The following is a 14138-nucleotide window of genomic DNA, read 5'->3' on the forward strand; positions in this document are numbered from 1 at the left end:
GTACCAAGACGTGGACAAAGCCACTGCTTTCTGGGCAATCAGGCTGCTGGTAGATTGAAGGAAGTGTAGGATTTCAGCCCCCCAGTTGTTACATTTGCTATTGTGTTGTGCACGTGTGTAGGTGAGTGTATGGGTGATCATATGGGAGAAAGAGAGATGGATTGATGGTGGGAAATATTGAAGAACACTTCTCTCTTTTACTTAGGAAGAGGATATTTTTTAATCTCATTTTATCAAAGGTGACATCAGGAGTAATGACAAGATAAATAATTTTAAGGCTTCAAAGAACAAGGATTCCAAAGAATAGGATTCTGAAGAACTTTAAAGAAAGGATCTGTCTTGGAGATTAAGCTTTTTAAAATCCTTCAGATCCCTTTGCCAAATGCAATAATATTCCATTGTAAATCCTTCCATGAATTTACATGTAGCATTGCATTTTTCCTTTAATGGTGTATGCAGGTACAAAAAGGCAATGATGTGTATTTGCTAAACTGTTACCTTTTCAGTTAGTGAATTGCTTAGCCTGGATGCTTTCTTTCATAAATACAGTCATTAAATGCATGAAATTATTGATCTAAACTGCTTTCCTGGGAGATTGTTCCTTATAAAGAGCAAAGTCAGGTCTCTTTTTGACTGCAAGCTAGGCTAGATTTTATAATAAAACTTTCATCATAAAAAAAATAAAAAAATAAAACTCTGATCAACAATAACCTCTCTATGATACATCAATGACTAAATCTCTGTGAGAGCTGGCTTTAATTTTTCTTACAGTGAAAGAGAGTAGGAAGGATGCAATTTTTTGCAAGGGACTCCTTTTTGAAGAGATCATGCTGAAAAGGCTGCTGAAGGGATCTCTTGCTGCTACAATTTGTAGAAAGGAGCTCTCATAATTATAGTCAGAGTTTATTGTGCCTTTCCCTGTCTCCCCCCTTCCCACTCCCTCCCCTCCCTACCCCCCCGCCCCGTGTGTGTGTGTGCAGAGAGCTGGAGAAAGCTGGCAGCACTACCTGAATAGCTGCTGAAAGAGTGAGACTTCTCAGCTCCTGCTTCATTACTGGGTAGCAGCTATTCCAGCGTGTGCGAGCTCCAAACTGCTTCCTCCCATCGGAAAGCCCTTGGTAAGTCCCCTCAGCCGGCAGGGCTGCGGATTAACTCAGCAAAAGGCAGGATGGGGGGGTGGCAGGGAGCTCTGGGGATACTCAGAACCCGTGTGCAGCTTAAGATCCATTAGATTTCAAGGATTTTGTGTAATAAATGTGTAAAATCTTCTGTGGATTGCTGGGATGTGCAGGCAATCACGAGGAATGTTTTGCATGCTCAAGAGCAATGCTAAGTACATTCAGGAATGCCTGAAAGAGAGCAGAATTATTCTACCTAAGATAAGATTAGTAAATGCTTCTCAAAACTGCCAGAAAAGTGGTTGTGTGTTGCTTTGTTTTGTTTACCCCTACCATCTTTCTCTTGTTGTCCTTTCCCCCATCTGGTCTTTTTGATTGTGTTGAATGTGTTAATAGGCTCAGAAAGAAGAAACTGTATCTTCTTGCAGAGTGATGACATTTGAAATGTAGAACTTTTATCAGAAGAGGGATGAGAGCTGAAGCTAAAGAGGAGATAACGTGTGCTTTTTACTTGCATTTATATTCTTGTGCATGTTTCTGGTGTTGATTGTACAGACTTGCTATGCTCACAAAAAGTTCAAAAAGCTGGGAGATGCACATTTGCTGCTCAAGATGCTGATGTTTGCACTTGCATCACATGTTTTATTAGTCATCCACATGAAAAGTAGCACTCTTCAGGTAGGTCCTTTCAGTACATGTAGCAAAAAGCATTCCCAGACACTCTTCTTCTTTGCCTTGATCCTATGAGCCAAGCTCATTGAACTCCACAGAAAATTATAGAGGCCACTGGAGAGGTCAGGTCACAACTCTCCTTGCCCCAGTTGAGCAGTGGCATTTGAAACAAGAGGCTGAAATAATGCCGTTATTTGAGAATCCCAGTACCTTGGACCTGGCTGTGTTTTGATTTGAAAAGTAGGAATGAGTTAAGCAGGGACAGGCTGAGGTTTTTGTCAGGCAGCACAGAGCATTAACAGAATGACTGCCTCTGAACTGAACCTCAGCTACTCACTCCCCTGATGGATAAATCCAATCTACAAGAGATGACAGCCTGACTAGCTGGGCATGAGGCCACTGGCTCATTTGTTACCGTCTGTCCAGTTCACACCTCTGTTGGCTACAGCTGTCTGTCGGATCACACACAGGTGACACAGCTGTACTTGTAACTATGGGGGTAACCTGCTCCTTGTATTTAGAAAACATATACCCATGATGTGAAACTGCCACTCAGTGTCCCTAGACATTATTTCCTTTGCTACTGAGCAAACATGATAGCTCAAAGGATTAGATTTCAGGTCTGCAGTGATGTCTTTCCAGTTTGTATGAGTAAATTTACATCTTTTCTACATGTCAAAAGAGTGATACTGACAGATTTTCCCTTTCCAAAAGATTTCAATGTTTATTAAAGGACAACTTTCAAGCAAATATTAAAGCAGAGATTAGCCAAGCACAGAATAGATGTTGCTTCCTGAAACTCAGTCATTTTATGTTGTGGGGAAGGGGAATCATGAAAAAGGGTGCGGAGGACTAGGGGATTGATAAGCAAGTTGATGGAACATGTAGCAGTGGAAATTGCAAGTAGGAGAATGTCTCATGTTCCAGGTTGTCAGAGACAACATTAGTTCATCAATAAATTAAAATGTTGTCAAAATTGCATCACCTGGGCTGCTTAGTACATTAAGTATAATACTGAAGTTCAATATAGAGAATAATAATTTCCACGGGGAAGAAAGTGATAAGTGAAGAAGATGTTTGAGGTCTGGCTGTTTTTGGGGTTCTTTTGTATTTTCATCCATTAACTACATAAATCTCTGCTGGAATACTCTTGAGTACAATTGAGTATTCTCTTTTCTAAGTTTGTTTTGCTTTCAACATCTGCTTGGATGTATGAAAGAGAAGAAACAGCACAATGAAAAGAATTCCAGTCTGAAGAAGAGCAGGAACAGGTAGCTCTCCAGCTCAATGACACATCCTTGTGTTAAATTCAGCCCTGACCATGCTCATTCTAGTATGTGAACTCTGCTGTCATCTGTTTGCTATCAGCATAGCAGGATGTTCTAAAAAACATCTTAATATCAGGTCAGGATGGTGGAGAAATACTGGGAACATTTCACCAGGGACCAGATGCCATGACCTTTCTGCCTATTGGAAGTTTGCTCTGTGAGGGTGATGCAACTCAGCACAAGAAAAAAAAATGAGGAAAGCGTCTTTTCTGATAGGCAAAATCTGTGTTTATCATGGGCAGTGCATGCTCTGCAGACCCTCACTCATGTCACAAGAAATCTGTCTCCCCCCTTCTCACAGAAATGTGGGAAGGCAGGAACTATTTGTGTCTTGCTGTACAAGGGACAGCCTGTCTCACAGACAAGGCCACCCTATTTATGGCTGTGTGCCCACACATCCATACAGGAGCAGATCCCTGGTCAGAGGTGGGCAGGAGACCTTGCCTGTGCTCGGGCTGATGTGACTGTCACCCTGCAGTCAGCATGTGTCACCTGGCAGAGCCTCACTCCATCCTCCCTAGCAGCCCTAGGGGAGTTATTCCTGGAGGATCACCAGGCATGGTCTTAAGATCTTGCTGATAAAAAGATCTTCAGACCCTGACAGTATGAGCCAGGGAGATCTAAATGTGCCTTCAAGACAACCTCTGTTTTCATCAGAAATTCTCTCTGTTGCTTCTCTGAGTGAAAATGAGCTCTTCTCCCTGCCCCCCATCAAAGATTACAATTCATGAAGCAGAAAATGCCAGACACTCAAGCACTGGCAGAGTTCTTTTAAATTATATTTCTAGTTTATCATCCTTTTATATGTCAAAGTTTTATATTTCCCCTATCTATTTTTATATATAGCAAAACTTATCAATCCAGGCATTTCAATATCCATCACGAAAGCATAAAGATCTATATATCATTGTCAACTGAAAAAACAGGGATTTTCAAAGAGTATTCCCTGTGCCAGCTGAGGCTTTTGTTTGCATTACTTGACTACAATTCTGTTTATAAGAATTGCAAAACCAAACCAAGGAAGCAGAGACTGGTGTCTCTGTTTTTAGGTTTATCACCCTAAAACCCCCACTGCTGTACTCAGACATCCTTCATCTTTCCCCTTTCCCTGAGAAATCTCCATGGCTGTGATTTAGACCAATGCTCTTTGAAACAGATATCACACCTCCACTCGTTGCACACCTTTATGTCTATCAGGCTACATGGAAATATGAAATATTATGTACAGCCAGATTACTTAGCATGTGTAAAAGCCTAGTGCAATCTTCTGATCATAACTGTTCATTTTTTTTGTAACTCCTTGCACTTTGGCAGGGTCAAAAGAAGAGAAAACTATTCAAAAGTTCTGTCATTACCTTTTAGTTTCTGGGCCCAGAGAAACAACTCAAAATCCAAACAACTGTTATTTTCTTTTACTGCAGGGCAGTGGGAAGGGTGAAAGGACATTGAAAAGCCATAATCTTGCAGTTATGAGGGGAATTATGTGTGGCCTTCTTGTGATTAGAATGAATCACAAATTGTTTTTGTCATTGCTAGGAAAAGACTGGAAGTGACATTTAGCAGTATATGAATTCCTCAGTAATTGGTACCCTGTAATATAAATTAGATTAGAGGCAGTTTACCAAGTCCCAGTACAGCAAGTTTTCCTTTCACTATTTTCTCAAAGGAAGATAATCTATAATGTATATTTTAGAAGATGACTGCAGCAAAGGAAAGCTACCATCCTAAAGGAAAAAAAAAATATTTCAATAGGACTTTGCAGTCAAAATTCCTTGCTGGTTTAAAGAAGAAAAAATTCCTTGCTGGTCTATACCCAGAAATAATACTGGGTTTGAGTGTTTCCTTTACTGCATTTCTGTGTTAACTCTGCTAAATAATTGAAGAAATGAAGAAGAGCAGAACAGATAACTAGGTAATAGCAGGCATAATCACATCCCATTCCTTTAAACCTGGATCTGAGTTCTTTGACTTGCAATTGGCGTTTTTTCACTGAGAATCTGTGGCAGGATACGTTCCCAGCACTATAGCAGATGCTATTAAAACAGCTTCTTTTCATTATGAAAACAAAGCTGAAGCACTGTAACATATGTTGTGTTGATTCATGTCTCAGAAAACATAATTCCATGAAGATATATTTTATAAATGCAATAAGAAAGCAGCTGACTTCTTGAAAAAATGCATTTGACTGCAGCATTAGCCACTTGCATTTTGTACTTGACAAGTACTCAAATGCAATGTGTTTTAATACATTGCCACAACACTTAGGAATTTTCATTCACATGCAACACTGTTCCTTTCTCTTCACGAACGTCTTAAACAATGCTACTGGAAAATGGGAAACATTTGGAAACAATTCCTTTTTTGGGACTCTGACCCTCATGTTCAGTGGCTAGTGTTCAGACCTCCAGATTGGATGTCTCCTCATCTGCAAAAAAGAGAAAATATTTCTGCCTCTCCTTCCACCTATGCACCCGTTTTCTGTCTTCTGTGCTTATGCAGCATACTGGGGAGAGAGGCTGTGCCTTATACGCACAATACCTACACAGGCAGCACCTACACAGGTCCCGCCTGCTGCCTTTAGGTGGAAGAATTCTCCCCACATACCACCAGCAGATATTCTTAGCATCAGCCTCAGACAGCTGGATGGTGCCAGTGGTACTGGGGAACATTTCCCTCAGAGTACAGGGCACAGAAGCACCTGCAGACTCCAGACACTTTCCAGGACTGGTGCAGCAGTCTCAGAAAACTTCTGTTCCCCCATCTACAGCTGATCCTCTCAGTAAATACTATAATGTCTTCATCCAAGTGTTTGAAGAAAAGACTCAGCATATCATTTCTGGAATCGGTGTCTGGGAATGTATGTGGCAATTATATCAAGAATACTGAGAAATACCAATTTCTTTGGCAGTTCTATCAGCTGCACACAACTGACTGCAGTAAGTGTTTGTTTCTGACAGCTGACTCGATAAGGTGGATCTGTGGTGAGCTGACAAGTGCCCTAACAAAGCATATTCTTGAAGAATTCTCTTTCTGTCCAGAAACCCACTCACATCTCTGACAGCTGGCACCTTCAGTGTAAAACAATCAAAACACCACTCCACAATCCTACTGTGTTTGTGTCCCAAACAAAAGTTAATGCATTTGGCTGGAACAGGCTGTGTGAAACAGGAGCAGATTTTGGTGTACTGCATGCTCTTATCTTCTTATTTAGTATATTTTATATTAAAATATATTTCAACAAAATTTAAAGAGTATACTTTGCCCCCTTTAAAGAGCCAGAAACCATCTCTCAGCTGAAGTTAAAACGGTCAGTGAACTGATCTGTGATTAATTTCATCCACCCCAGGGGCATTAAACCTGGTTGTAGGGGCAGCACAGAGTAAACAAAGGCTGTTTCAGAGGACAGTGAACCTGTACAGAACAGCTGCTCTACATCCTTTCTCCTCTTGTGCTCCACTGGGAGCACAATGAGGGGAGAATACAAGTCACAATAGTCACAACACAGGACAGAGAGAAGAGTAAAAATATTAGTGTGAAAAAACAACACATAAACTTTACTGGAAATCTTTTTTTTTTTTTTATGCTGAGAAAGACAGAATAAAACTGACCACCTCTCTAGCTCAACTAAAAGCCTAATTTATGATGACGGTCCTAAAAAGAAACCTCAGAAAGTGAGATGCAAAAGGTCTCCTTCAGTTAGTTCTAACAGAATTATATTTCTAACAGAATTGTTGTACAATGCCTCAAGATAAATCCAGATCCCTCCATCTCATAACTCTTGTTGTCTTTTAGATGCATTCAATCACAGGTCAATAAGGTGACTCAAGCCAAGGCTCAGCACAGAACAAAACTCCCAAGAGGTTTTTTCCAAGCGTCTGTCTTCTTGGTAGAGTTTCAAACAGCTCCCTAGAGCTTACTATTAGAGCAAGCACCCAGATTCTGGCATGTTACAAAGCACTCACGTCTTTTCCCTACATGCAGGAAATCTGGCAGCCCCATTTGCTGAAATTGCTGCTTCAGTCCTCTTTTGGGGGCATGTCTGGTGTCAGGTTGCTTCCTGTTGCAAAGTCCAAATGTCCCTGTTGAGTGCTTCTGAGATCGGATCCCAGGAGGCATCAGCTCTTACCTCTAAGCTTATCCACAAACCCACTGGTGAAGCTCCAGGGAAATAATTATAACCTGTCATTCTCCTTTCCCTATGCTTTGAGACAGCAAATTTCCTTCTCTCTTGAGTGGCGCAGCATAGTTGACCCCTTTCACAGCATTATACAAAGTCATTTGATGGTGAAAATGCTTGACAACAGAAGAGAGCTTATTTATTGATTAAAGTCCCCACAGATGTTATCTGATGTTGCTGAAGCTTATAGGATCAGTATTTTTCTGCTAGCAAATTGAAGAACATAACTTTAGAAATTATAAGTAGATGCAATGTTAGATTTAAAAATGACAATTTTATTTCTTTATGAGAATGGTGTGTAAAGCAGGCAAACATTTGTTCTGCTATGCTCATTGTGAAGTACCACTAAAATATGCTTTCCAAGGCACTATAGATGCAATGCAGACACAATGCACTGCCTTACTTTCACTAAAGATCCCCTTTGAATTTCCTGAGCATGTTTTTCTAGCTCAATATCTCTCAATATCAATATAGACAAGATCCATTAGCCAGGTGTGTTTGAGGAAAAAATTAAGGACCATCATATTTCCAGATAATGTATCTTAAAAGCTGATCTCATAATGCAAAGGTCAGATGAAACCAAAGTACTGTTTACAGCAGTGCTCTTTCTTTTCAGCTCTGAAGTTATTAAAGGCATTTAGACTGAATTAATTAAAAAAAAAAGGAAACTGTTCTTGACTAGCTTAAGGAATACCATGTGGCGTGTAATTTGGATTGCTGAGTGATTTAGACAAGTAAGCTGCATTACTCATCCATCTCATTTAAGATATGTCAATTTTGTAATCTTCCATCTGGATTTTCAGACAAACTTTGAGTTGCTTCTTGGTGGTTTGAAGAGGGCTAGAGAAGATGGCTCATCTTAGAATGAACAAAGAAGGGTGAAAGCTGTCCAACTGGAAAAAGAGCATATGACAGAAAGCAAAGCTGGTTACAGCAGTACATTTTCAATGTATTTTGAATATATTTTCAAATTATTTTCAGTGACAGAATGATTTTTTAGCTTTGTTTTCCACAGCAAACAATCCCTCTGTATTTAGTACAGACCCATTTAGAACCAGAGTGGCACATTGGTATCCAGCACTCACAAGCTTTGTCTACTCCTGATGTTCTAGCTACAGCATCATCATATCAACACATCTGAGATCATGGACAAGATCCATTAGCAAGGAAATCCAAGCCTTCTACTCTTGGGGTGGGGGAAAGGAGGGAAGAGGCAAAGTGTTTTTAAGGGAATTTAAGAGGAAAAACAATACTACCTTTAACCCATCATCCTGTAATGCCAGCACCATTCATTTAAATATGGAATGCAGATAATACAGATGCCCTGTTACTTGCTGAACAAATGGTACTAGTAGTTCAAATTCCTGTGTTTCCACTCATTAACTAGTGCATGGAGGCTATTTCCAGGCACTCACTATCCACTACATGATGGAGGCCAATCTGTCTAACCAACCAATAAACAAGAAAACATTAGATATGCCTATCTCAGTAGAGGTGAGAAAAAACCTCCTATGGTAAGGCTGCAGATAACAAGGTTTGAACAATGAAATGAAATGATGAAATGAGGAACTGAAAAAAAACAACCTAAGCCCAAATCCCAAACCCAAACAAAACTAAAGAACTCTAATGTTCTTCAAAAAATATTTACAAACTCAAGGAGCAAATACATCTAAGGCATTTGAGCCATGTTTGTGTGAAATTTATTAGAGGTAAAGGACCAAAATCTAATTTATTAATTTTGGTTTTGGAAATCAACTGCAAGAAGTCCTTAGCCAAAACAATCTCTGGAAACAGATGCTCCACAGAGAGAAAGAAAAGTGCCACAAACACCAATTCTCTCCCCTGCCTCAAATGAAAGAACAGTAATAGGAGCGGCAGCTTCTTGAAGCTCATTTTTTCCCCATGACAAATATTTCTAGCAGCAGAAGCTCAGAAAGGTTCATTGAAGCATCCTGATAGACCTCATGGGAAGGCTAGGAATACCTGCTACTTCAAGATGGAGCTTGGTGTGGGATAATCTAGACAGATCATCATGAAGGGTGCCTAGAAGGAGGTCATTAAAGGCTCCATGGTAGGTACAATTCAATAAAGCTCCACAATTGCTTTATAATTCAAAGGATCAAGGGACAGGCTTGAGCATTAAAACTAAATAAAAATAATAAGGTTCTTTTTGTTCTAATTGCTTGTTTGGCAGACTGGTTCACAGTGAGGTGAGATGAGCTTTGTTTAGTTGAACCATCAGCCTAATGTCTTGCCAAGTCCTGGCTACTGTTTTAAAAGTGCCAGGCACCTGGAGGCCGCTGAAGCCAGGGAATCTGTGAAGGCTGGGTGTGTGGGGCAGCACACCCACACCAAGAGCCAGAGGCAGTGCCTCACTGAGGGCCCAGTGACTTCACAGGGGAACAGGACAGACCCAGGCAGCAATGATGCTGACACGTGCTGCTTTGGGCCAGAACACCTTGGTTCTGTGGCACAGTGAGACACTTATCTGAGCCACAGGAAAGCTGAAGGCAACATCAAACTACACCTCTCTGACTTGGTTTTAGTTTTTCCACTTTTCCTATTGCCTTAAGGAAGATCTGAAGCGCTATGTGTTCCCCATGGGTGGTGGCGGGGTCCTACTCATATTCAGACTCCATTTTGCAGCAGCAGAACCTGGGAATTCCATGGAGCCAAGAGCAGCCTGTAGTGCAAAGCAAGAGGCAACGGTTCAGTGTCTCCCACCTTCCCCAGTGGGGCTTGGCAGTGTGGGTGAAACAAGGCACTGCTTTCCACAGGCGGGGGTTTACATTAAGCATAAGGTGAGAGCTGTGACATTAGCTTATGTGACAGACATGCCTCCAGAGACACAGAAACCATGTTTGATACCAGTGAGAGTACCAGACCTGCTGAAACACACAGAAGTTTGCACAGCAGGGGGTGTGAAATGAAGATGATGGAGGTGATTTTCCTTGCCATTCCTGCCCTGAGCCATCACACTGCAACAGAAATCAAGACATGCAATGCTTTGGGCCAGGCAGCTATGGGTAACTGAACTAAAGCAAATAAAATTTTTGTAGAAAGCATGAAAACTGCATACATGAAAAAGTGATATGGTGAAGTTAGCACTACTGTTGTTTGAGAAAGAGCGAGCTGCCAAGCAGAAAGCATTTTTCTTTGGTGTCTCTGGTGAACATTTTGGTTTGCAGTGCCTACAGTCCAGGCAGCAGCAAGGCAGGGCCAGAAGAAAGAAGAGAAACTTTACTCACAACACAGATTCTCAAGCTAAGTGGTTCAGAAATTGGTGGCCCAGTACCTGCAATAAACACCAACATATCAGAACAAATTCAAAGCTCTTATTTCACAGATCCAGAGCAAACAAGCAAACAAACCAAAACAAAACAAAAAGAAAAAAAAAAAAAGGAGTTACCAGTGTGAACACAGGGTAATTTGTGTTTGACTTGGCTCCAAATTCATGCTGTGAGATTCTTAACCTGACAGCATCAGCTGTGATTTTTTATTGAGAACAGTTATAAAAGTGAAGATCTATCAATTAACAGGAACAAGATTGTTGACTGCGTTTAGACATTGTAGAAAATTATGTACACATCATGTGAAAAAAAATTATGCTGCTAGTGGCAAGAGGGCACTCAGAAGATGTCATCATTAAAGTTGCTTCCATGAAATTTTCAGTTTTGGGGCTGATGTTTTCATTCCTGGGAAGGTACAAGCTTTGAATAATCACAGAAGAATGAGATGCAGCAAGCAGAAGTGTGAAGGAGCTCCATGCACAAGAATTTGGACAACATTTCACTTTCACTTTAATTTATTGCAGTTGCCTCGTGTTTTTGTAGAGTACGCCCCCCCCTTTTATATAGGATGTAATCTGTTTGAAAACAGTGAGTTGCATGATGCCTTGCATATTTACAGGAGTAAGACTATTTTAACATGTTTAGATAGGATAGTTTGACTAGCATTCAATTTTTGGAGCAAAACCTTGCAGGCAAGGTTTTTAAAAACAGGAATCCAAACATAGGCATCTGAGACATATCTATATGGGTCTATATAAGTAAAAGTACTAAATTCTAAATATGGCTTTCTAGGTTTAGCAATAAGGCGCAATACCGAGTTGCTGAAAGCAACATACCTGCAATAGGAGCTATGGAGACTTTCTGAACAGCACCATGCTGCTTCCAGGATCCACACTTGCCTGGATAACCTCACAAAGCCCTGTGTTATGCCACACAAATGCATCCAAAAAGAACTCTGCTAGAAAATGTGACATCCAAGTTAGAAGATCATGTTTGATTTTACCATTTGTGTTTCCAGACAGTCACATTTCTTATTGTCCTGAATTTGGCTGGGACAGTTTCTTTAATCTGTAGTAGCTGGTACTACTGTGCTGTGTTTTGGATTCACTATGAGGATAATCCTGATAACACACTGGTGTTTTGACAGTTGTAAAGTAGTGCTTATCCTTAGTCAAGGATTTTTCAGCATCTCATGCTCTGTCAATGAGGAGCTGCACAAAAAGCCAGGAGACAGGACAGTTTGTACTGCTGACCCAAAGTGGCCAAAGGAGTATTTCACATCATAGAGCATCATGTCCAGTACCTAAACTGGGGGAATTACCCAGAAGGAGCCAATCTCTGCTCAGGGGTGGAACGGGTATTAGTCAGTGGATGGTGAGCAATGATATTATGCATTATTTTTGTCTCTTGGGTCCTGTTATTCTTTCTCCCTCTCCTTATTATTACAATTATTAATATTATTAACATGTTTATAATTATAATTATGTTTGAATTAATAAGTTATTTTTATCTCATCCCGTGAGGTTTACCTTTCTGTTCCAGTTCTCCCTCTGGGGGCAGGGAGGAGGCTGTGTAAGAGGCAGTAATGTGGTGCTTTGCTACCGGCTGGGATTAAACCACAGCACTTATCGTCACTGCAGCGGAAATTTAGGACACACAAGTGTTTTGTTCTTCAAGGCTTGGCTCATAACAGTACTTTTTGACAAGCTGTGACACTGTTAATGCCTATGGAAGTGCTTACACTATGAGTAACAGCTAGTAGGAATAGTATGGATAATAGTTAACTGCAGAAGCAGCACTCTCTTTATTTAGTCCCTTGCCTGGGCTATTTTCAAACAACTGCTGTTTATTGTCATTATTGGGTTCAAGAACTGACTTTCTTTGTTCTCTTTCCAAAAAACAGAGTAAATCAGGTCTGACATTCGAAGCAGTGTATTTACAGCAGCACGGAGCATGTGTCTCTGGAGCGCGGCTGTAACAAAAAACAGAGAACAGCAAAAGCTCTGGTTATGTTTGTCACCCAGGGGAACAGGAGAGCAGGATGCCTTCCTCATCCTATTTTTCCTGCATTTTTTTTGGAAAAACATTTTGAAATACAATATTAAAGCAGGTTGCTCGTCTTTCAGATTTAGGTCTAAGGAATTTCACAAGGAGGTATTAGTAACTGAATTTTGCATCCACATTGGATGTGTTTTGTCCCTGTCTCCCCATGAAGGGAGGATGCACCAGTTGTCACTGCTTCATTAATTGTTCAATTTCTCCCAGTGGTAAAGGGACAAAATTCTGAATTCCAGCTGGCAGGGTTTGCAGGGGTGTATAATTTATGAGCCGTGAGAAACTGGAAAGATAACTACAACCAGTATGAGCATAAGAAAAACATCCAGCATGCAATCTCTGCCACACAGCATAGCTGCCCATGCTTAGTTATCACACTGCACATATTTTTTACTTTCCCAAAACCTAATTCTCAAGGTTGTTGTTTTGTTTGTGTTTTGGATTTTTAAAGAACTACATTCCTTTTTATAGGCTGGAAGGCTTCTCAAGGGAAAGAGAGACAGTCTGGAAAGAACAGGAGTTAAAAAGGTATAAAACAAAAATTATATCTTGCCAAAACCATATCAACACTATTGAATATTGTGGACAGCAAAGGATATGTAAAAGCAGAGGTAGGATTTTCACACTAGACAGCTCCTTCCTAGAAATGGAAAAGATCTGAAGAAAGACAGGCAAGATAGACAGTCTTTCACAAACAAGAGAGGAAAGAAAAGCAGAAATGTAGGGATTGTGGATATGCCAATCTATTGCTATTAGTTTTTAACTTTTCTAACCAAACTTTCTGCATTACTGGCAATATCACCAGAACACAAGCCAGGTGTCTGCAGATTTGCATAGATCTACATATTTTTAGTGATATCTGAACCATTGAGCTAGAACAGATAGGATAATATACAAAGGGCAAATAGAAATACATAAATACTTCAGGATTTAAAATAATTTCTTATCCATATATATCTTCCTTCCTTCTGCCTGTCAGTTTTGCTTCCTCCCTTCCAACAGGAGACTTTCACTCTAGTGTCACACCACCCTGAAAAGATTTCACTTGATGAACAACCTCACAGCCACATCTTCTCTCCTAAGTTAATTCTAGTCCCCCAACTTCATTTAATATCTCCTTCAGAAAATCAGGAATTTCAGCCCACTCCTAAAGGAAACCAGCCTTGAGTTCTGTACAGCTTGGCTAGATATGAGCACAGATACCATCAGTTTCTTAGTTATGTTATATGTTTCCAATAACTTTCTTAAATAAGAAGCATCTGGCTTAAACAGCACAAAGCACTGTTGCCAGCATTGCCAGGAGGGTTTGGCAGAAACCATGGTCTCTGTTCTTGGAGGTGTCGTGGGCTGCAGACAAGAATTTATGTTGTCACGTAAGGAGCTCTAGCCTGGCACACAGAATGTTTGTGCAAATCTCTGTTACATACTTTTATTCATGCAGAACTTTCTTCTGGGGTCGGGGAACTGAGCAAAGGATGAAGCAGACTTCAGCTCAGCA

The 14138-nt window shown here is 40.5% G+C and overlaps 1 protein-coding gene across 2 annotated transcripts in view; it reads left to right on the forward strand.

Annotated features, from left to right (window-relative positions):
• Positions 1–1071: 1071 nt before the first annotated feature.
• The window catches only part of ST6GAL2 (ST6 beta-galactoside alpha-2,6-sialyltransferase 2), a 175265-nt gene continuing 162198 nt past the window's right edge, over positions 1072–14138 (forward strand). Inside the window, exon 1 of one of the 2 annotated variants that reach the window (XM_064710042.1) lies at positions 1072–1118. The gene's annotated coding sequence lies outside the window, so the exon portion shown is untranslated. The remainder of the gene's footprint in view (positions 1119–14138) is intronic. The other variant, XM_064710060.1, reaches the window with a different exon arrangement.

The sequence above is a fragment of the Zonotrichia leucophrys genome, chromosome 1 (genome assembly GCF_028769735.1).
Source record: "Zonotrichia leucophrys gambelii isolate GWCS_2022_RI chromosome 1, RI_Zleu_2.0, whole genome shotgun sequence".
Classification (NCBI taxonomy): domain Eukaryota; kingdom Metazoa; phylum Chordata; class Aves; order Passeriformes; family Passerellidae; genus Zonotrichia; species Zonotrichia leucophrys.